The 21,563-nt window shown below is 46.2% G+C and overlaps 1 pseudogene; it reads left to right on the top strand.

The window, feature by feature from the left end:
* LOC125529965 overlaps nucleotides 1-21,563 on the top strand; it is an 82,357-nt pseudogene that overhangs the window by 50,292 nt on the left and 10,502 nt on the right.

Genomic DNA, 21,563 nt, shown 5'->3' with positions numbered 1-21,563 from the left:
AGGCAGGCCCGATTGATATGTTTAAAATCAATGCACATGCGAAGTGACTTGTCCTTCTTGGGGACCATGACGACATTGGTGAGCCACTCGGAGTGGTAAATCTCTCGGATGAACTCCGCTGCTAAGAGCCGAGCCACCTCCTCGCCAATAGCTTTCTTCTTCTGGACGGAGGACCGTCGAAGATGTTCTTTCACAGGCTTGAATTTTGGGTCGACTCGTAGACGGTGCTCAGCCAGCTCTCTGGGAACTCCAGGCATGTCGGAGGGTTTCCATGCGAAGATGTCCCAGTTCTCACGGAGGAGCTGGACGAGCGCTTCTTCCTATTTGGAGTCGAGCGTCGTTGAGATGTGAGTCGGGGCAGCATTGGGGTCGGTCGGGTGAATATGAACTGCCTTCGTTTCACCGGACGATTGAAAAGCTGATTCTGAAGCGGGCTTCTTAGCTCGTAGCAACTCACTCGGATCTGCAGTCTTCTGATACTCTTGCAGCTCAACAACTGCCATCTGAGCGTCAGCAATCTTTGAGCCTTTTTGAAAACACTCTTCTGCCTTCTTCCGATTGCCTGTAACAGTGATCACACCTTTGGGACCAGGCATCTTCAATTTGAGATACACATAACATGGTCGAGCCATGAAGCGTGCGTAAGCTGGCCTGCCCAAAATGGCATGATAAGCACTTTGGAAGTCCACAACCTCGAATGTCAACTTTTCCTTGCGGTAATTCTTCGAATCACCGAAAACCACATCAAGAGCAATCTGGCCGAGTGATTCGGCTTTCTTTCCTGGAATGACTCCGTGGAAGCTCATGTTACTGGTACTGAGCCTGGACATCGGAATGCCCATCCCTTCCAATGTTTCTGCGTATAGTATGTTCAGGCCGCTGCCACCATCCATCAGGACTTTGGTCAGTCGAGTGCCTTCGACAACTGGGTCGACCACCAAAGCTTGCCTCCCAGGGGTGGCAATGTGCATAGGGTGATCAGACTGGTCGAATGTGATGGCAGTCTGAGACCACTTCAGATAACTGGGTGTTACCGGAGCAACCATATTCACCTCACGGTTAATGACTTTCAGTCGACTTTTGCTTTCGACATCAGCAAAAATCATCAGGGTGGAATTGACTTGGGGGTATCCATCGTCACTCTCTTCCTTGTCCTCAACTCTGTCTGACTCTTTTTCCTTATCTTTGGACTGCTTGCCCTGAAACTGCTAGATTAGGAGCCGGCACTGTCGAGTGGTATGCTTTGGGTAAATAAAATTACCCTCTTCATCTTTCTTGGTGTGGATGTGACATGGCAGATCCAAAACATCATTTCCATCTTCATCCTTGACTTTCTTGGGCTTCCAGGGCCCCTTGGGTTTTCCCTTGAATTTTCCCTGGGTTACGGCCAGGGCCTCCCCAGGGGCGGCTGGCTCGGCCTTCCGCTTCTGTTTCCGACTGGAGTTTCCTCCGGTTTCTTGGGCGACTGCCTTGTGCTTGCCACTCCGGAGTCGATCTTCGTCTTCACCATTAGCGTATTTGGTGGCAATCTCCATCATCTGATTCAAAGACATCTCTCCAGTTCGACTGAACTTCAGATTCAATTCTCTGTACTTAACGCCTTCTTTAAAGGCACAAACTGCTTGATGATATGGTACATTCTCAACTGTGTGATGCAATGTGATCCACCTCTGGATGTAATCCCTCAGAGTTTCATTCGGTTTCTGCACGCAAGACCGCAATTCTGTAAGGCCTGCAGGTCGCTTGCATGTTCCCTCAAAGGTTGTGACAAACACTCGGGAGAGATCCTCCCAAGTGTAGATGCTGCTGGGTGCCAACTAATTTAGCCACGCTCTGGCTGAGCCCTCTAACATGAGAGGCAAGTGCTTCATAGCCACCTCATCATTGCCACCGCCAATCTGTACAGCCACTCTGTAATCTTCAAGCCAAGTGTCAGGTTTAGACTCACCGGTGAACTTGCTGACTCCCGTCGCCAACCTGAAGTTGGGAGGAATCACTGCGGCTCTGATGGCTTGACTGGAACACTCTGGCCCCGAAGCATGTACTCTGTTGCTGGCAGGCGCATCTCTGTCGTGGCCTTCTCGATGCGCTCTGTTCCTGTCAACCAAACCTTGAACGAGGATGGATCTCGCATCAAAGCCTGGGTCCCTGGGGTCGACTGGAATTCTCTGCCCAACACTATGAGGGCGTCTGTCATCTCGCTGTCGAGGCACATACGACCCACTCCTCGGGGGAGGGGTTGGCACTCGACGTCGATCATCACGATCGAATCGGTGATCATACTGCTCATTTCTTCTATACTGATCGTGCCGGTCTCCACGTCCCTCACGCCTCGGGGGCGATCTTGGGGTGTGAGCCGACTGGACTGTATCTGTTGCAACGGATCGACTATGGATCCTATTCCGCGACTGAGAAACAGCGGAATTCTGGTTTCCCGCCGCCCGGAGCAGCACTCTGATCTGCAACAAGCCCCTGCCAGCCTCTGACTGGGAGGGCTGAATCGATTCTGCTATACGGGCCGCGGCGGCCAAATTCTGAACTGGGGTTCGATATACCTGCGTCGGCGGGAAGAGCTGACATCGACCGGACTCAGGAGCTCGCTGACGCGCTTGCTCGTCGAGTATTCGCTGGAGATTCTCCAGTCGAGTGCGCTCGGCCAAGTTAGCCAAGCGCGCGTCCTCCAAGGCCCGGGCCTCGGGGGTTTCTCCGACAATAGGAGTGTGGAGTGCGTCCATGTTCCGGCAGCGAAGCTCCTCTCGCTGCAATGACGTGAGAGGTTCGGGGAGATACTCATCGTGGGGATGCGACGGGTCGCCCCCACCCACGCCTCCATCAGCGCGAGGGAAACCGGGAGGACTGTGTGTTCCATCGACTGCCAGAACCTCAGCCGCTGGGTCGCTGCTGTCGCACTCGGATGCGGTCTCCGCGGATCCAGTCGAACAGGCCGTAGAGGGATTCGTCGGGCTCGATTTCCGTGACTTGTGGGGCTGCCGACTGGCGAGCCACGGCATGCCTCACCCACCGCTGGAGTCTCGACCGACCGGAGCGCTTGCGCTGGTGGGAGACAGGGCGGGGAGACGACACGGGGGCCGACTGATACTGGGTCGACGGCTGCCGCAGGAGGACGCCACGAACGCATGCGCGGAAGTGCGTCGCACCGCGGACGGGGAGCGCGTCGATGTCGAGTGGAGCCTCCTGAAGCCAAGCGGAGTCATCGGCGATGAACGTGAGCACGCCGAGACGGATCTCGCAGCCCTCCACCAAAATTCCGCACGAAACCATGATCAAAGTGATCGGAAAAAATTGCAACTTCTCCAACTAGGCGCTAAGATTCCTGCCCCACGGTGGGCGCCAACTGTCGTGGTTCTAACTCTGACAGTGATGTAGGGGGGTGTGTATGGAGAGGCTAGATCTCAGCTATGGAGAAGTTGTAAACACACCAGGATGTACGAGTTCAGGCCCTTTGCGGAGGAAGTAACAGCCCTACGTCTCGGTGCCCGGAGGCGGTCGATTGGATTATAGGTGTGTGAATAACAGGGGTGCGAACCCTTGCTACTGAGGAGGGGGGTGGCTTATATAGAGTTCGCCAGCCCTCTCCTGCCCTCAGTATGCAGGGTTTAAGGTACATTAAGGTTGGGCGTTACTGATAACGCCCCTAATAAAGTGTCATGATGACCATAAAGACTATTTAATGACCGACCGTTTGCCAGCGGAGTGACTTTAGATCTCCTGGCAGTCGAGTGGTTAACCATGTGGTCGAGTGGTAGATTCTTGGTCGAGTGTCTTGAACCCGTCGAGTGGGTACGTTCAAGTCGATTGAAAGATGACTTCTTCTAAGGATGTCCTTGGGTAGGGCTCTTAGGATAGGTCCGTGTCCCTACCCTAGGTACATAGCTTCATTAGACGGCGCGAACCATCTCCCGCTGGTAGGCTTCTGAAAAGCGTCTCATGCTGGCCAGCTTCTTCGTGCCTTCAACGAGCTGAAGGCGGCGCGCCTCCAACGTCTCTGCGTCAGCGTCTTCCGGAATGGGCGCAGTTAGGTCTTGTAGCGCCGCGCCGAGTGAGTCATGCGCTCTCCCGCCGGGGAGCTTGTCATGACTGATGATGAGTACCTCGGTGACGGTGCTTCCGTCGCTCTCCGCGCGAGGGAGAGGTTCATCGTAGACCACCACATTAGTGGGGAACGCGTCAAGCGACGCGGTGTCGGAGTCGACCAGCATCGGGTCGGTGGAGCCTACAGACTCCAAGACTACGGCAGGCTCCCCGGAAATGTGGAGTTGATCGAGGAGGCTCGCGAGGAGGCTCTCGGAGCCGCCCGTGCCTGCGTTGCATGCAGGTTCATCGGAGAGGCGAACCTCGCCGACAAGTTCGGCCAGGCAGCTGGCTGCGCAGGCGATCTCAACGCCGTGCAGCGCGTCGGCGCAAACCCCGTCTGGCGTGCTTGGCTGGCTGCGCTTGCCAGGGAGGAAAAGGGTTCCCGTCCAGAACAGGTCTCCGGACGGCGGTGCACCAGGCCCCACGGTGGGCGCCAAATGTCGGGGGTTAGGTGCGACATATGCCAAAGGATGGCTTATCATGGTGGGGGGCAAGTAGAACGTCGCTGGTGCCTGGAAACGAGATGAGGCGAAGACATGCACGCCGGCGAATCTTACCCAGCTTCAGGGCTCTCCGGGGAGATAATACCCCTACTGCTACTCTGCGGGGTCTCCGCATGATCACTATGGCAAAATGTTTACACGGTTGCTCCTTGAGCTGTTTCCTGGAGGGAGGAGAGGGCAAGGCTAGCTCTCTCCCTCCTATATGATCTGGCCTAGAGCTAATGGGTTCCAACCCTTTGCATGGGTGCCCTGGGGGGTTTATATAGGCCTAACCCCCCCGGGGGTACAATGGTAATCCGGCTGGACGCGGGCCCAGCCGTCAGCGCCTCTGGCCTCCGTCTTCCCCGCCGACTGGTGGGCCCGCCGACTGGCCTGGTACGGAGCCGACAGGCCGCGTCCGCCGCGGGCGGGTCTTGCCGGCTGCTGATTACTGTAGCCGTGCTTCTGATGACGCGGGCTTGATCATAGGTCGTGGCAACAGCCGCCTGGCGGGCGATCACTATTGCCACTCTCCATCACATCTTGATTAATGGCGCGTGGGCCCCGGGAGGGCTCGGCCGACTCCCCGGGGCCGACTCTCGACGGGTCCGACTGGTGGTCCTCTTGCCTGTCTCCTGGGGTCTCTCTGACTGGTGGGACCCGCTGCCTCTGGGCCGCACAGACAACCGTCGTGGGTGCAGGATTCGGTCCTGCGGTGCTGATGTCAGGGCCGGCATGGCAACAGTGCCACGCCGCACGGAGATCTTCCGGGGTACGGCGCGTTGTGGCCATGCCTGCCCTTGGTAAGGGGCGGGAGTGGGCTTCATTGTAGCCACTCCCCTGCCCCGTCCCACTTGATGAGGTCATGGGGTTTGTTGGAGTCGCAGGCCGACTCCCCAAAGCCGGCTTCTCTGGAAGTCGCCAGTCAGGAGTCGGCTTTCCCTGAAGTCATCCCTGGGACTCGGCCATGAGTGGTCAGTCGGCCATCTTGCCGTCGACTTCTCGAAGGCGGCTCTTCGTCCTGGGTCTTGAGGGGCGCAGCCTGCCCCGATGTCTTGAAAGGTTCTCGGACTCAGGTTGGCCTACCCGTGGCCCATTACTCTGACATGGAGAAGGTCTTGCTTATGATATTCGATCGCGACGACCGAATTGATGAAGTCATGAACTATGAACATGACGAAGAAAATGTTGATCTTGAAACAACAAAGACCGGCGAGGTATATTTATATAAGCAGGCATCTGTGATCATCACATGTTTTAAATGACTTGAAGATATATATTAACGAATCGATCTTTCTTCTTTCAGCCATCCGGATCGAGCAAATCTTTAGGCAGCAGGACAGTACGAGGCCCGAACAAAAAGTTGAAGGAGGGCGTAAAGTACAATATCGAGGCCATCAAACCTAATGGCGAACCATTAGCGCCTAAGAAGATTGCGGACAAGTTCATTCGTCAGTGCGGAGTTCTTGTGAAGGACCAACTCCCGATCTCCCTTCAAGAATGGAGAGAGCCAGCAAAGCCACGTCCAGGAGTTACTTTTGTCGACGACAGACAAAAACTTCTGCTTTGGGAAACGCTCATGGAACATTTCACCCTACCAGATCATTTCACAGATGCAGATGTGGAGAAAGTCAAGGACGCTGCTCTTAGGAAGATGGCGGTTGCATTCAACAACCACAAGAATCGTGTATGGGACAAGTACGTCAAGGGAGGAAGGAAGACTCAGTATTCGAGGGAACACTAGAGAAGCAAAGTGCTCATTGGGACGATTTCGTGAAATTCAAGGATTCGAATTATCTAAGGAACGGTCGAGAATAAACAAGCAATGCCGCAAAAAAGGATAAGTTCCATAAGCTGGGGCCATGGCTATGCGGTGGCAATGCCTAAGTGGGATAAGTCGAGAAAGAGATGAGGCAGGTGGCACTCAGAAACATTGAGCTGCCCCAGTCAGGACTTGTCGAGCGCATGGGGGGATGGACCGAAACCGGCAAAGTTTCGAAGAGCAGTCTGGACGAGCCGAAGAAGCTACTGTTCATAAAGAGCCTCAATCGGGGTGGTTTTTATTTTCAGTTGTTTATGTTTTTTTTTTTCTGTTTTTAAGGGTTTTATGTTTTGTGGGATTAGTTGAAGCCACACAAAGAACGACACTAAACCGCCCTGGAAATCCGAACACCCGAAGAACAGCAAGCGCATTCCGGTATGAGGGGTTTTCGGACTGGAACGCCGACTATAGAACCCGTGCGAGAAGAAGATTGCGGAGGAGAAGAAGAGGAAGATGGAGGAGGAGCAGAGGAAGCTGGACTATGAACGCCTTCAAGGCCTAGAATCAGCGCACGACTTGGCAGTCAAATTCCAGCGGCAGCAGGAGCAGATCGACTCACTTAGCCAGCAAAGGGGGTCTCAGCAGCTGCAGCAGCTAGCGGATGATCCAGCATTGGATAGCACCGTCCCATCCATGCCGAGAAGCAGCGTGGGTTCCCCGGCGACGCATTGCTGGATAGCTACCCAGTGGATGACATCATGGAGAACACTAACTGCGAGCTACACTTCAAAATGAAGAACATATCCATGAAGGTGGCGGACGTTGCTTTTACAAATCCCCCTGAAGGCAACCTTCCATTGCAACCCGATTCCAGCTGGCTATGCTCGTGTCTGGTTGATGAGGTGGTGGACCAATATTCGGGGCTAGAGCTTGACATTCCTGGAGGTGACGATGAGCACACACTGGGAGAGGCCAACCATCGTATCATCCTATGGAGAAAGGATTGCATCATCTTTCGAAGGCCACCGACACCGCGTCATCCGACTCCTCGTCGAAGTCCGCCACCGAGTCAGCAGACTCCCGCTCCTCCAAGTCCACCAACGCGTCAGGCCACTCCTCCTCCAAGTCCGGCACAGCTTCAGGCCACTCCTCCTCCTCCAAGTCCGGCAAGCGTCAGGCCACTCCTCCTCCAAGTCGGCACAGCTTCAGGCCACTCCTCCTCCTCCAAACTCAGCCACGTCAGCCGTCTTCGCCGCCTCACAATCACGGAAGAGAGCCGCCTCAGCTATGGTGCGTAGCGGTACAAGTCGAGGTAGTACTAGAGGTACAGGCGGAGGCAAGCGATTTCAATATGGTCCAAGCAGCCTCGCGCCTCTTCCGCAGAGGCCTTACCGCAGTCAGGAGAAAACGTAGCTGATACGTCTCCAATGTATCTATAATATTTGGTTGTTCCATGCTATTATATTATCTGTTTTGGATGATAACAGGCTTTATTTTGCACATTTATATTATTTTTGGGACTAAACTATTAACCGGAGGCCCAACCCAAATTGCTGTTTTTTGCCTATTTCAGTGTTTCGAAGAAAAGGAATATCAAACGGAGTCGAAACGGAACGAAATCAACTAGAGAAGTTATTTTGGAACGAAAGCCACCGGATAGACTTGGACTCCACGTCAGGAGATACAGGAGGTGCTCACGAGGGTGGGGGCGCCCCCCCTAGGGCGCGCCCCCTGCCTCGTGGGGCCCCCATAGCTCCTCCGACGTACCCCCTGCACCCATATATACCTACGTATCGTAAAACTTCCAGAACAGAAAATAGATCAGGATTTCCGCCGCCAGAAGCCTCCGTAGCCACCGAAAACCAATCTAGACCCGTTTCGGCACCCTGCCGGAGGGGGAAATCCCTCTCCGGTGGCCATCTTCATCATCCCGGTGCTCTCCATGACGAGGAGGGAGTAGTTCTCCCTCGGGGCTGAGGGTATGTACCAGTAGCTATGTGTTTGATCTCTCTCTCTCGTGTTCTTGAGGTGATACGATCTTGATGTATCGCGAGCTTTGCTATTATAGTTGGATCTTATGTTTCTCCTCCCCCTCTTCTCTCTTGTAATGAATTGAGTTTCCCCTTTGAAGTAATCTTATCAGATTGAGTCTTTAAAGATTTGAGAACACTTGATGTATGTCTTGCCGTGGATATCTGTGGTGACAATGGGATATCACGTGATTCACTTGATGTATGTTTTGGTGACCAACTTGCGGGTTCCGCCCATGAACCTATGCATAGGGGTTGGCACACGTTTTTGTCGTGATTCTCCGATAGGAACTGTGGGGCACTCTTTGAGGTTCTACGTGTTGGTTGAATAGATGAATCTGAGATTGTGTGATGCATATCGTATAATCATACCCACGGATACTTGAGGTGACATTGGAGTATCTAGGTGACATTAGGGTTTTGGTTGATTTGTGTCTTAAGGTGTTATTCTAGTACGAACTCTAGGGCTATTTGTGACACTTATAGGAATAGCCCAACGGATTGATTGGAAAGAATAACTTTGAGGTGGTTTCGTACCCTACCATAATCTCTTCGTTCATTCTCTGCTATTAGTGACTTTGGAGTGACTCTTTGTTGCATGTTGAGGGCTAGTTTTATGATCCAATTATGTTAATATTGTTGAGGGAACTTACACTAGAGAAAGTATGAACCCTAGGCCTTATTTCCACGCATTGCAATACCGTTTACGCTCACTTTTACCATTAGTTACCTTGCTGTTTTTTATAATTTCTGATTACAAATACCTTTATCTACCATCCATATTGCACTTGTATCACCGTTTCTTCGCCGAACTAGTGCACCTATACAATTTACCATTGTATTGGGTGTTGGGGACACAAGAGACTCTTTGTTATTTGGTTGCAGGGTCGCTTGAGAGAGACCATCTTCATCCTACGCCTCATACGGATTGATAAACCTTAGGTCATCCACTTGAGGGAAATTTTCTACTGTCCTACAAACCTCTGCACTTGGAGGCCCAACAACGTCTACAAGAAGAAGGTTGTGTAGTAGACATCAAGCTCTTTTTTGGCGCCATTGCCAGGGAGGTGAGTGCTTGAAGGTATATCTTTAGATCTTGCAATCGTGTCTTTTAGTTTCTTGTTTTATCACTAGTTTAGTTTATAAAAGAAAACTATAAAAAATGCAATTGAGTTTGTCTCATACGCTTCACCTTTTTAATATCTTTCGTGAGTATGATGGAAAGGATAATTGTGCTCAAGTGCTAGAAGAAGAAATCTATAAAATGTTTGGCACTAAATATTTGAATGATGAGCATGATTGCAATGTTGTTAGTATGAATTCCTTGAATATCCATGATGTTAATGATATGCAAAGCCACAAGCTTGGGGAAGCTATGTTTGATGAAGATGATATTTTTTGTCCCCCAAGTTTTGATGAGCAAATTTATTATGATGAAAGCATGCCTCCTATCTATGATGATTATTGTGATGACACGTATGCTTTAAAGAATAATGATAACCATGAAACTTGTCATCTTCATTTTAATTTTCAATCACATGATAGTTATTTTGTTGAGTTTGCTCCCACTATTATTCATGAGAAGAATTTTGCTTATGTGGAGAGTAGTAAATTTTCTATGCTTGTAGATCATGAAAAGAATGCTTTAAGTGCTGGTTATATTGTTGAATTCATTCATGATGCTACTGAAAATTATTATGAGGGGGGAATATATGCTTGTAGGAATTGCAATAATATCAAGTTTCCTCTCTATGTGCTTAAAGTTTTGAAGTTATGCTTGTTTTGCCTTCCTATGCTAGTTGATTATTGCTCCCATAAGTTGTTTGTTCACAAAAAACCTATGCATAGGAAGTGGGTTAGGCTTAAATGTGCTAGTCATATTCTTCATGATGTTCTCTCTATATTTCAATTCTTATCTTTTATGTGAGCATCATTGTCATTATCATGCCTAGCTAGGGGTGTTAAACGATAGCGTTTGTTGGGAGGCAACCCAATTTTATTTTAGTTCCTTGCTTTTTGTTCCTGTTTAGTAATTAATAATTCATCTAGCCTCTGTTTAGATGTGGTTTTATGCTTTTAATTAGTGTTTGTGCCAAGTAGAACCTTTGGGAAGACTTGGGTGAAGTCTTGTTGATCATGCTATAAAAAACAGAAACTTTAGCGCTCAAGAGAACTGCTGTCATTTTTATTTGGAGAGTGATTTTTAGTTAATTATTTTTGCAGATGATTAATAGATAAAGTCCTCAGGTCCATCAATTTAGTTGAGAATTTTATGAGTTCCAGAAGTATACGTTTGATCCAGATTACTACAGACTGTTCTGTTTTTGACAGATTCTGTCTTTCGTGTGTTGTTTGCTTATTTTGATGAATCTATGAGTAGTATCGGAGGGTATGAACCATATATAAGTTGGAATACAATAGGTTTAAAACCAATATAAATTAAGAATGAGTTCATTACAGTACCTTGAAGTGGTGATTTATTTTCTAATACTAACGGAGCTCACGAGTTTTCTACTTTAAGTTTTGTGTTGTGAAGTTTTCAAGTTTTGGGTAAAGATTCGATGGATTATGGAATAAGGAGTGGCAAGAGACTAAGCTTGGGGATGCCCAAGGCACCCCAAGGTAATATTCAAGGACAACCAAGAGCCTAAGCTTGGGGATGCCCCGGAAGGCATCCCCTCTTTCGTCTTCGTTCATCGGTAACTTTACTTGGAGCTATATTTTTATTCGCCACATGATATGTGTTTTGCTTGGAGCATCAATTTATTTTGTTAATTTTCTTGCTGTTATTTATAACAATGTTTTGCATCTTTTATTTCAAGAAAAGTGGCATTGATAGCCTTTACTATGCCTATTTTAGAAGTCCACATGTTGCTGTTTGAAAACAGAAAGTTTACCGCTGTTGCAATAATTCCCTAGAAAAGTAAGAATGTGATAAAATGTTGAAACCTTTTGAATATTAAGATCTTATAAATTTACTACAGTGGGAATTTTATTTCATAATTGTTGGAGCTAGGGAAGTATGGATGTTGCAGCATTCTTTACAGACTATCCTGTTTAGGCAGATTGCTGTTATGTTTGCATTGTTTGCATATGGTTGCTTCTTTAATGATTCTATTTGAGGATAGGACTATTAAATATGCAGAGGCATTTAGTATGCAATGTTTAATAATAATTTTAGTGATTTGCTACATTAGAGTATGATAAGGTTTTTGCAATGGTTTATACTAACTTATCTCACGAGTCCTTGTTGAGTTTTGTGTGGATGAAGCTTTTGAGATTTAGGGAGACCGTGATATGAGAGGAATTAAGGAGACACAAAAGCTCAAGCTTGGGGATGCCCAAGGCATCCCAAGATAATATTTCAAGAAGTCTCAAGCATCTAAGCTTGGGGATGCCCCGGTTGGCATCCCACCTTTCTTCTTCAACAACTATCGGTTAGTTTCGGTTTATCCTAAGTTTTTGCTTCTTCACATGATGTTTGCCATTCTTAGAACGTCATTTTATTTTGCTTTGCTTGCTGTTTGAATAGAATACCAAGATCTGAAATTATTAAATGTTCGAGAGTCTTCACATAGTTGCATAATTATTCGACTACTCATTGATCTTCACTTATATCTTTCGGAGTAGTTTGTCATTTGCTCTAGTGCTTCACTTATATCTTTTAGAGCATGGTGGTAGTTTTATTTTGAATAAATAGATGAACTCTCATGTTTCACTTATATTATTTTGAAAGTCTTAATAGCATGGTAATTTACTAAAATCCTAATATGCTAGGTATTCAAGAATAATAAAATTCTCTTATGAGTGTTTTGAATACTAAGAGAAGTTTGATGCTTGATAATTGTTTTGAGATATGAAGATGGTGATATTAGAGTCATGCTAGTTGAGTAGTTGTGAATTTGAGAAATACTTGTGTTAAAGTTTGTGATTCCCGTAGCATGCACGTATGGTGAACCGTTATGTGATGAAGTCGGAGCATGATTTATTTATTCATTGTATTCCTTATGAGTGGCGGCCGGGGACGAGCGATGGTCTTTTCCTACCAATCTATCCCCCTAGGAGCATGCGCGTAGTACTTTGTTTCGATAACTAATAGATTTTTGCAATAAGTATGTGAGTTCTTTATGACTAATGTTGAGTCCATGGATTATACGCACTCTCACCCTTCCACCATTGCTAGCCTCTCTAGTACCGCGCAACTTTCGCCGGTACCATACACCCACCATATACCTTCCTCAAAACAGCCACCATACCTACCTATTATGGAATTTCCATAGCCATTCCGAGATATATTGCCATGCAACTTTCCACCATTCCGTTCATCATGACACATTCATCATTGTCATATTGCTTAGCATGATCATGTAGTTGACATAGTATTTGTGGCAAAGCCACTGTTCATGATTCTTTCATACTTGTCACTCTTGATTCATTGCATATCCCGGTACACCGCCGGAGGCATTCATATAGAGTCATACTTTGTTCTAGTATCGAGTTGTATCATTGAGTTATAAATAAATAGAAGTGTGATGATCATCATTCAATAGAGCATTGTCCCAAAAAAGAGAAAGGCCATAAAAAAATAAAGGCCAAAAAAAGGCCAAATAAAAAAGGGGGGGACAATGCTACTATCCTTTTACCACACTTGTGCTTCAAAGTAGCACCATGATCTTCATGTTAGAGAGTCTCCTATGTTGTCACTTTCATATACTAGTGGGAATATTTCATTATAGAACTTGGCTTGTATATTCCAATGATGGGCTTCCTTAAAATGCCCTCGGTCTTCGTGAGCAAGCGAGTTGGATGCACACCCACTAGTTTCTTTTCTTGAGCTTTCATATACTTATAGCTCTAGTGCATCCGTTGCATGGCAATCCCTACTCACTCACATTGATATCTATTGATGGGCATCTCCATAGCCCGTTGATACGCCTAGTCGATGTGAGACTATCTTCTTCCTTTTTGTCCTCTCCACAACCACCATTCTATTACACCTATAGTGCTATGTCATCGGGGTTGTGCATTGATATGTATTGCGTGAAGATTGAAAAAGTTTGAGAACATCAGAAGTATGAAACAATTGCTTGGCTTGTCATCGGGGTTGTGCATGATTTAAATATTTTGTGTGGTGAAGATAGAGCATAGCCAGACTATATGATTTTGTAGGGATAACTTTCTTTGGCCATGTTATTTTGAGAAGACATGATTGCTTAGTTAGTATGCTTGAAGTATTATTATTTTTATGTCAATATGAACTTTTGTCTTGAATCTTTCGAATCTGAATATTCATATCACAAGTAAGAAGAATTACATTGAAATTATGCCAACTAGCATTCCACATCAAAAATTATCTTTTTATCATTTACCTACTCGAGGACGAGCAGGAATTAAGCTTGGGGATGCTTGATACGTCTCCAACGTATATAATTTTTTGATTGCTCCATGCATATTATCTACTGTTTTGGGAAATATTGGGCTTTATTTTCCACTTTTATATTATTTTTGGGACTAACCTATTAACCGGAGGCCCAGCCCAGATTTGCTGTTTTATGCCTATTTTAGTGTTTCGAAGAAAAGGAATATCAAACGGAGTCGAAACGGAACGAAATCAACTGGAGAAGTTATTTTTGGAACGAAAGCCACCGGATAGACTTGGACTCCACGTCAGGAGATACGGGAGGTGCTCACGAGGGTGGGGGCGCCCCCCCCCCTAGGGCACGTCCCCTGCCTCGTGGGGCCCCCGTAGCTCCTCCGACGTACCCCCTGCACCCATATATACCTACGTATCGTAAAACTTCCAGAACAGAAAATAGATCGGGAGTTCCGCCGCCAGAAGCCTCCGTAGCCACCAAAAACCAATCTAGACCCGTTCCGGCACCCTACCGGAGGGGGCAATCCCTCTCCGGTGGCCATCTTCATCATCCCGGTGCTCTCCATGATGAGGAGGGAGTAGTTCTCCCTCGGGGCTGAGGGTATGTACCAGTAGCTATGTGTTTGATCTCTCTCTCTCTCTCGTGTTCTTGAGGTGATACAATCTTGATGTATCGCGAGCTTTGCTATTATAGTTGGATCTTATGTTTCTCCTCCCCCTCTTCTCTCTTGTAATGAATTGAGTTTCCCCTTTGAAGTAATCTTATCGGATTGAGTCTTTAAAGATTTGAGAACACTTGATGTATGTCTTGCCGTGGATATCTGTGGTGACAATGGGATATCACGTGATTCACTTGATGTATGTCTTGGTGACCAACTTGCGGGTTCCGCCCATGAACCTATGCATAGGGGTTGGCACATGTTTTCGTCGTGATTCTCCGATAGGAACTTTGGGGCACTCTTTGAGGTTCTATGTGTTGGTTGAATAGATGAATCTGAGATTGTGTGATGCATATCGTATAATCATACCCACGGATACTTGAGGTGACATTGGAGTATCTAGGTGACATTAGGGTTTTGGTTGATTTGTGTCTTAAGGTGTTATTCTAGTATGAACTCTAGGGCTGTTTGTGACACTTATAGGAATAGCCCAACGGATTGATTGGAAAGAATAACTTTGAGGTGGTTTCGTACCCTACCATAATCTCTTCGTTCGTTCTCCGCTATTAGTGACTTTGGAGTGACTCTTTGTTTCATGTTGAGGGATAGTTTTATGATCCAATTATGTTAGTATTGTTGAGGGAACTTACACTATCGAAAGTATGAACCCCAGGCCTTATTTCCACGCATTGCAATACCGTTTACGCTCACTTTTACCATTAGTTACCTTGCTGTTTTTTATAATTTCTGATTACAAATACCTTTATCTACCATCCATATTGCACTTGTATCACCGTTTCTTCGCCGAACTAGTGCACCTATACAATTTACCATTGTATTGGGTGTTGGGGACACAAGAGACTCTTTGTTATTTGGTTGCAGGGTTGCTTGAAAGAGACCATCTTCATCCTACGCCTCCTACGGATTGATAAACTTTAGGTCATCCACTTGAGGGAAATTTGCTACTGTCCTACAAACCTCTGCACTTGGAGGCCCAACAACGTCTACAAGAAGAAGGTTGTGTAGTAGACATTAGCAGCCATATCGAAGGCCGAGGTGGAAGCCCATTTTGCACCGAAACCGCCACCGCCGCCAAGGGAGAAAGTGCCTGAGGAAAAGATTGACCACTTCATTTGTATGGCTAGAGCACCAGCTCCCAAGCCTATTGACACAGACTATGAGCGCCACCTTAGGAAGTTAAATCGAGCACGTCTACAGAAAGAGGCGAGCTCGAGCTCGAGCAAATCAGCTGGCAAAAGGAGCGGTAAAACCGTTCCCCAGCTGGGAGAACAGGTGGCTCAATCAATCCCCCCGCTTGTTGTACCAACAACACATGAGAGTACGCGCGCCCAATATTATTGTGGACAAACCGTTAACGTTCCCGGGCTGGGCGATGTGGTAATAACCGAGGAGCATATTGAGAAGGCTAAAAGCATCATGATCACTGTTGGACAACTCCTCGATATCGAGCCCATGTCTCTGATTACAGAGGAGGAAATAAAACGGAAATATGTCTGGGCCAACCTTTGGTCGAGCCAGACGAGGTCAAGAAGCTCCCAACGAGAATGTATGAATTGCATCAATGGTACATGGACATTACCAAGATTTCCAATCGAGAGTCCCTCATGGTGAATGTCAAGAAGGATCATTACTACCATGAGAAAGTTGTGTTCGTTGAGTATTCAAAACTATTTCAGTTATACAATCAAGACGCACTCGACAAATCTATCGTCAGTTGCTATTGTCTGTAAGTGATTTCTTTTTGTAATTTAAGTCTCAAGCTAGCTGTAGTGATCATTTTGATCAATCATTACCTGTAATTATCCTCACTATATTCTTTTCTGTGGTATTATGCAGGATGAAGATTTATGAAATGAAAAAAGGTGGACGCTATGGCATTGGGTTCGTTGACCCAAATACCATTAATGAATACACATGGAAATCAGATCTATATTACGAAAAAAGTGTAGAGGAAAGCATGCTAGAGTTCTTCAAGCGCCTCAAATACAATGAAGATATACTACTTCCTTACAACTTCGAGTGAGTCACATTGTCTTGTACTACAAATTCTGTTTTTGCCTACTAACTAGCTATATGTTTTTGCTTACATATGCCCGCTTAATTAAGACATGCAAACGTGTGTGCATGCAGATTTCACTGGATCTTGTTAATCATTAAAGTTAATGAAGGAACAATTGAAGTACTAGACTCACTACTTAAGAAAGCAAGTGACTACACCATCGTGAAGGGGATAGTCAACAGGTAATTTCAATCATTATTAACTATATCTCGGCCTATTTAATTAGTTCGTTTTTTCCTGATAACAACTATTTAATAACCCATTTATTCATTTTCTTTGTCGGCGGGCAGGGCTTGGGCAAAAGTTCATCAGCGTCACTCCAGGCCATTGGAAACGAAATCTGAAATGGTATCGACCCAAGGTAAGTAATTAAGTAGTACTAGCTAGCTAGCTGCCATCTCTTTAATTATCATGCTTGATTAATTATTATCTGATCAAATTCCATTCTCGTAAAGGCCCTGAAGCAGGCGCCGGGGAATAATCTGTGTGCATACTACGTTTGCGAGAACATTCGCATGATGGCATCCGAAAGGAGCAGATCTCAAAGACAGGAGTGGGTACGTTTGTCAGAACACTATTCACAATTTTTACACCATTATCAATATCTAGTCACACAACTAATACACATGCATATTGATCTCCTTCTTAACAGTTCAAAAAGGTGCGGGAGCAGCTCCTAGCAGAGGACCGCATAGAAGCAATTCAAGAGGAAATAACAGGATTTTTGCTCGACCAGGTCATAGATCCCAAAGGAGAATACTTTTACCCGCTACCGCCCCCATGAACCATTTCCAATTGTCATCGTGCTCCGAAGGCATCAATTAGGCTAATGCCACTGGCTCCGAAGGCACCAATTACGAGAAACTGTATATAGCTACCTAATTGTATACATATATACATGTGTGTATATATGTGTGAATTAATGGTGGTTGTGAGACATTCGATGATATATATATATATATATATATATATATATGATCGGTTCTACTAAAAATTCTATTTATATATATGCATAACGTGTATAATATGTAGCATCGTAAAATACCAGCAAACGAAAAAGAATTAAATGGAAAACACAAAATTAAATGAAAAAGAAATCATAAACCCAAAAACCCCCCAACCTTTTAATACCGGTTGGTGTCACCAACCGGTACTAAAGGGCTCCCTGCCACCCGAGCTGGCTCGTGCCACGTGGTTGCCCTTTAGCACAGGTTCATGCTGAACCGGTACTAAAGGGGGGGACCTTTAGTGCCCACACTTTAGTGCCGGTTACCGAACCGGAACTAAAGGGCCTTACGAACTGGTGCTATTGCCCGGTTCTGCAGTAGTGTTTATGAAGTCTCTGCTTGGTTCTAACTCAGTAGCACAATCTAAACTCGGGAGTCTATTTACAGTTACTGAATCTCAAACTCTGAAATAACGAGAAATTTCAAAGTGAAAGAAGAACAAATTATGAATGTGATGTGATTAATTTAGAAACATGTACTCTTGGCGCAAATCAGTGAGCTCATTGGTTCCTACCTTTTGGAGTATTAAATTATCATCCTATGACTTAGACAGGTTCAGACTGTAGATTCATTGTCTTTTCTTTTCTTTTAGAATACACCCTGGATGGTGTATTATGCATTAAAGAGAGAAGTCATCTGCAGAGCAGGTACAACGCCATGAGGACCGCTAGAAACAAAACGATAAGAAACCTTTCTAGAGATTCATTGCTCATACTTGCTGATTCTATGGTCATTCTTACTGAGCTTGGATTTTTTTAGTGAGAGAATCCACACCTTAGCAATCTTCTTCCTGCTGTGCGCTCTGATTTCTAGTGATCATTATGTGTGCGAACATGTGCTCATAGATTGTTTTCATGGCTTAACTTATCTGCATTTTGCAGACGTATTATCTGATGCAGTTTTCTGACACAAAGCACTAGGCGATGCTGTTGGATTTGGGTCTGCCTTTCTGTTTGCTGCTGTGTTTGGTCTGTTTGACCCTCTTTGTGCCTACATCTTCACGAAATCGGGATCTGACGTTGCTGACCCTCCTGTTCGTTCAGGTACCAGGCTGTACAATACCCGGAAGCTGGTGCCATCTGGCCTTCTTTCAGCACTCTCTCTAGGTGCCCTGGGAGTCTTCTACGCTGCTTACTTGCAAGACAAGGTGTGAGCTAATCGCCTGACCAGCTCTACTTTTCTGTACTGCTAACTGAAGAAGCTTCCTTCAAGGTTCCCTCTCATAAATGAAAAAATTGGGACTGAGCACCGACGGTCGGTGTTCCTCCCAACGTTGTAGCAGTCCCAACAAACAGCATTTAGTGCCCCTCTGTTTGTTGCCAATGATAAGCTGTGGCCAAGCTTTCAGTTGCCGATGCGCTGATTGTAGTTGCAGTTGCAGTTGCTCGGGACTCAGTTGTAGTTACTAACATAATATAAACTAGATTGAAAATACATCACATGGACATTAGTATTGTGCTATGCATACACCATAAGGATGCTGATTCTAGTTTTAAAGTAGTAGACTAATTTTCCCTTGCTTGAAACTCCTATGCTGAATTAGAGGGTATGCCGATGCTACTACTAATCATTGTTGGTGAAGCAAATGTCATTTGAGAAATCATTTTTTCTTGTTAATGAAGATTGTTACAAACATTATGCTTTCCTGTGTCTCAACACTGTCAACCTGGCTCATAAAATGATATTTTTTTACTATTGATTCATGTGCATGGGCTAAAAAGAAAGAAAATACCCTGCTGGATTTGAACGAGGACGCGAACTAATAAGTTTTTTTACTTTCCCAACGTGGGTGCATGGGTGATTGACGCGGACTACCATAGCCCGGTGGGTGTCGTGCTCTTCAAACACTTGGACGCGGACTTCACCGTGAAGCCCAGAGACTGTGTCGCGCAGATGATCGTCCAGGTGATTGCGACGTCGGAGGTCGTCGAGGTGGAGGACCTCGACATGGGGCTGCGGCGACGATGATAACGACGACATCGACATCGACACGGGGCTACGGCGGCGATGAAGACGACGACAATGTCATGGTGCTCCGGCGGCGGCGACGACGACATCAACACCATCAACACGGCCTTGTGGAGGCGTCGACGCCGGCGACTTACACGTGTGGCATATATTGTGTGTGTGTGCGTGCGTGTGTTAATTATCTACATCAGATATGTATGTTTGATGATTGACTGTATGCATAACATGTACGTATTGTGAAATGCATGTCTGAACTGAAATAGGTAGACTTTTATTTTTTTTAAATCCTAATTTGTTACTAGTAGCGTGGGTGTATAATAGAAGCGCTACTACTATTTCTTTACTAGTAGCGTGGGTGTATAATAGAAACGCTACTGGTATGTCTGTTTAGCAGTAGCGTAAGGTAAAACACACGCTACTACTAAAAAATAGTTGTAGCGTCATAGCAGTAGCGTGGGAACCTACGCTACTGGTAGTCTAAAAACCTACACTATTGGTAAGGTTTTTCCTAGTAGTGTCAGGAGCTTGGAGCTGTGCAAGCGTGCAAGATTTGTTTTGGACCCCAAAAGAGGACCGAGTCCTCACGTACGTCACGGCAACAAGTTGATTTGACCGGAAGGAAAATCTATCAGACGTGATACGGCGGTACATCGGAAAGCACACACAGGGCAAAGCAATAGCAGCATCAGGAGTTGAGCCAGGAGCCATCACGTGAAGACCAAAGCAATTTATTGGTTAGATTTGCTAGTACTAGTATACGTGCTTGAAGTACTTGGGCATTGCGTGTAGAAGCTCGGTTATTTTTCAAGGTCAGCCATGCGAAGAATCATGACGTCATCGGGCATCGGGTTTGAGGTGGAAAAGTTCAACGGAACTGAAACCTTGGGTTATGGCAGATACGGTTGAAAGATTGTGGGCACAACAAAGATGCTTGAAGGCGTTGCGAGAAGTCATGTGAGTTAAGATGGAATTATCATGTGATGGATGGAAATTCACGGAAGATGATTTGAGAGCCTTGAAGCGTGTCGTTGCAGTCGAACAAGTTCGGCTGGGTCGGACTGAACAGTCTGACGGATCGACGCAAGTCGGTTGGTACAGAAGACGTTGGTGGGATCGGCGACGACAACATAGGAGCGTGATGCTGATGTGACCGATTTCTGGGGCGTGGAAACACGTGGCGCAGGCCCCGAGGGCTTGTGTGGCTTCGACAAGACTATGACGCGGGGTTGATTCAAGATGATGTACACACAGAGCTTGAAGTCGACGGGGCGTGAGGGTGGACTGATCATCTACCATGGAGTCATGTTGAAGGTGGAGCTGGAGTCTGGAGGACTTCACTCGGTGTTGATTGAGGAGTTACGGCATAAGTGCACAGAGAGTCGAAGCCTATTCAGCGGGAAAAGCGAGTGACATGCAGTTCGGACTGGAGCCCAGTGGTCTGATGGAAGCGTGAAACTCGTCATCGGTCGGTGTTGATCGGTGGTACTCTGCAGTGGGGGTTGAGTGGTGTGGGTTCGCGACCCTTGAGACTCGACTGGAACAGCAGAGGCTCGACGCGGTAATAGCGGAGGCTCTGGTGGTCATACATGTGGTTAGACAACTGCGAATTTGACTCGGAATGACTACAAGCAATGGTGAAATTCTTTCAAGTTCCAGACAGGCGGTCAAGAAAGGAGCGGTGATGTTGAGTTCAGGTAACTCTTATGTTTGACATCCAATATGTGAGTTGTTCATTTTCACGCAGGTCAGTGATCAATGTGTGATGCGTTGAACGAAGCTCTGAAAGTTGGGAGCATACACTAGAGTAAAGAAGAACTTAATTTTGCTCGAGTGATGACAATGATCAAGAAAAGAAGGGACTACAAGTTGCAGGTGGAATCATATTAAGTCTTTGGAGTAGCAGCGATACTCATAGGATAAACTCAAGTCCAATGTACATGGAAGTTTGATGCATTGACGAATTCAAGGTGGTGAAGAATATTCGCCAAGGTGGAGTTTGTTAGAGTTGTGTCAAATATTGTGTACAAGGTAGGTTACAGTTGGACTTGTAGTTGTATTGTCTTTACATAGGATATGTAGTCTTGTCCAAATAGGACACTTATATCC

This window comes from Triticum urartu, unplaced genomic scaffold (assembly GCF_003073215.2).
Source record: "Triticum urartu cultivar G1812 unplaced genomic scaffold, Tu2.1 TuUngrouped_contig_598, whole genome shotgun sequence".
In the NCBI taxonomy this organism is placed as follows: Eukaryota; Viridiplantae; Streptophyta; class Magnoliopsida; order Poales; family Poaceae; genus Triticum; species Triticum urartu.
Note: the sequence above shows the minus strand (reverse complement) of the source record. Positions and strands in the feature narration are given on the sequence as shown.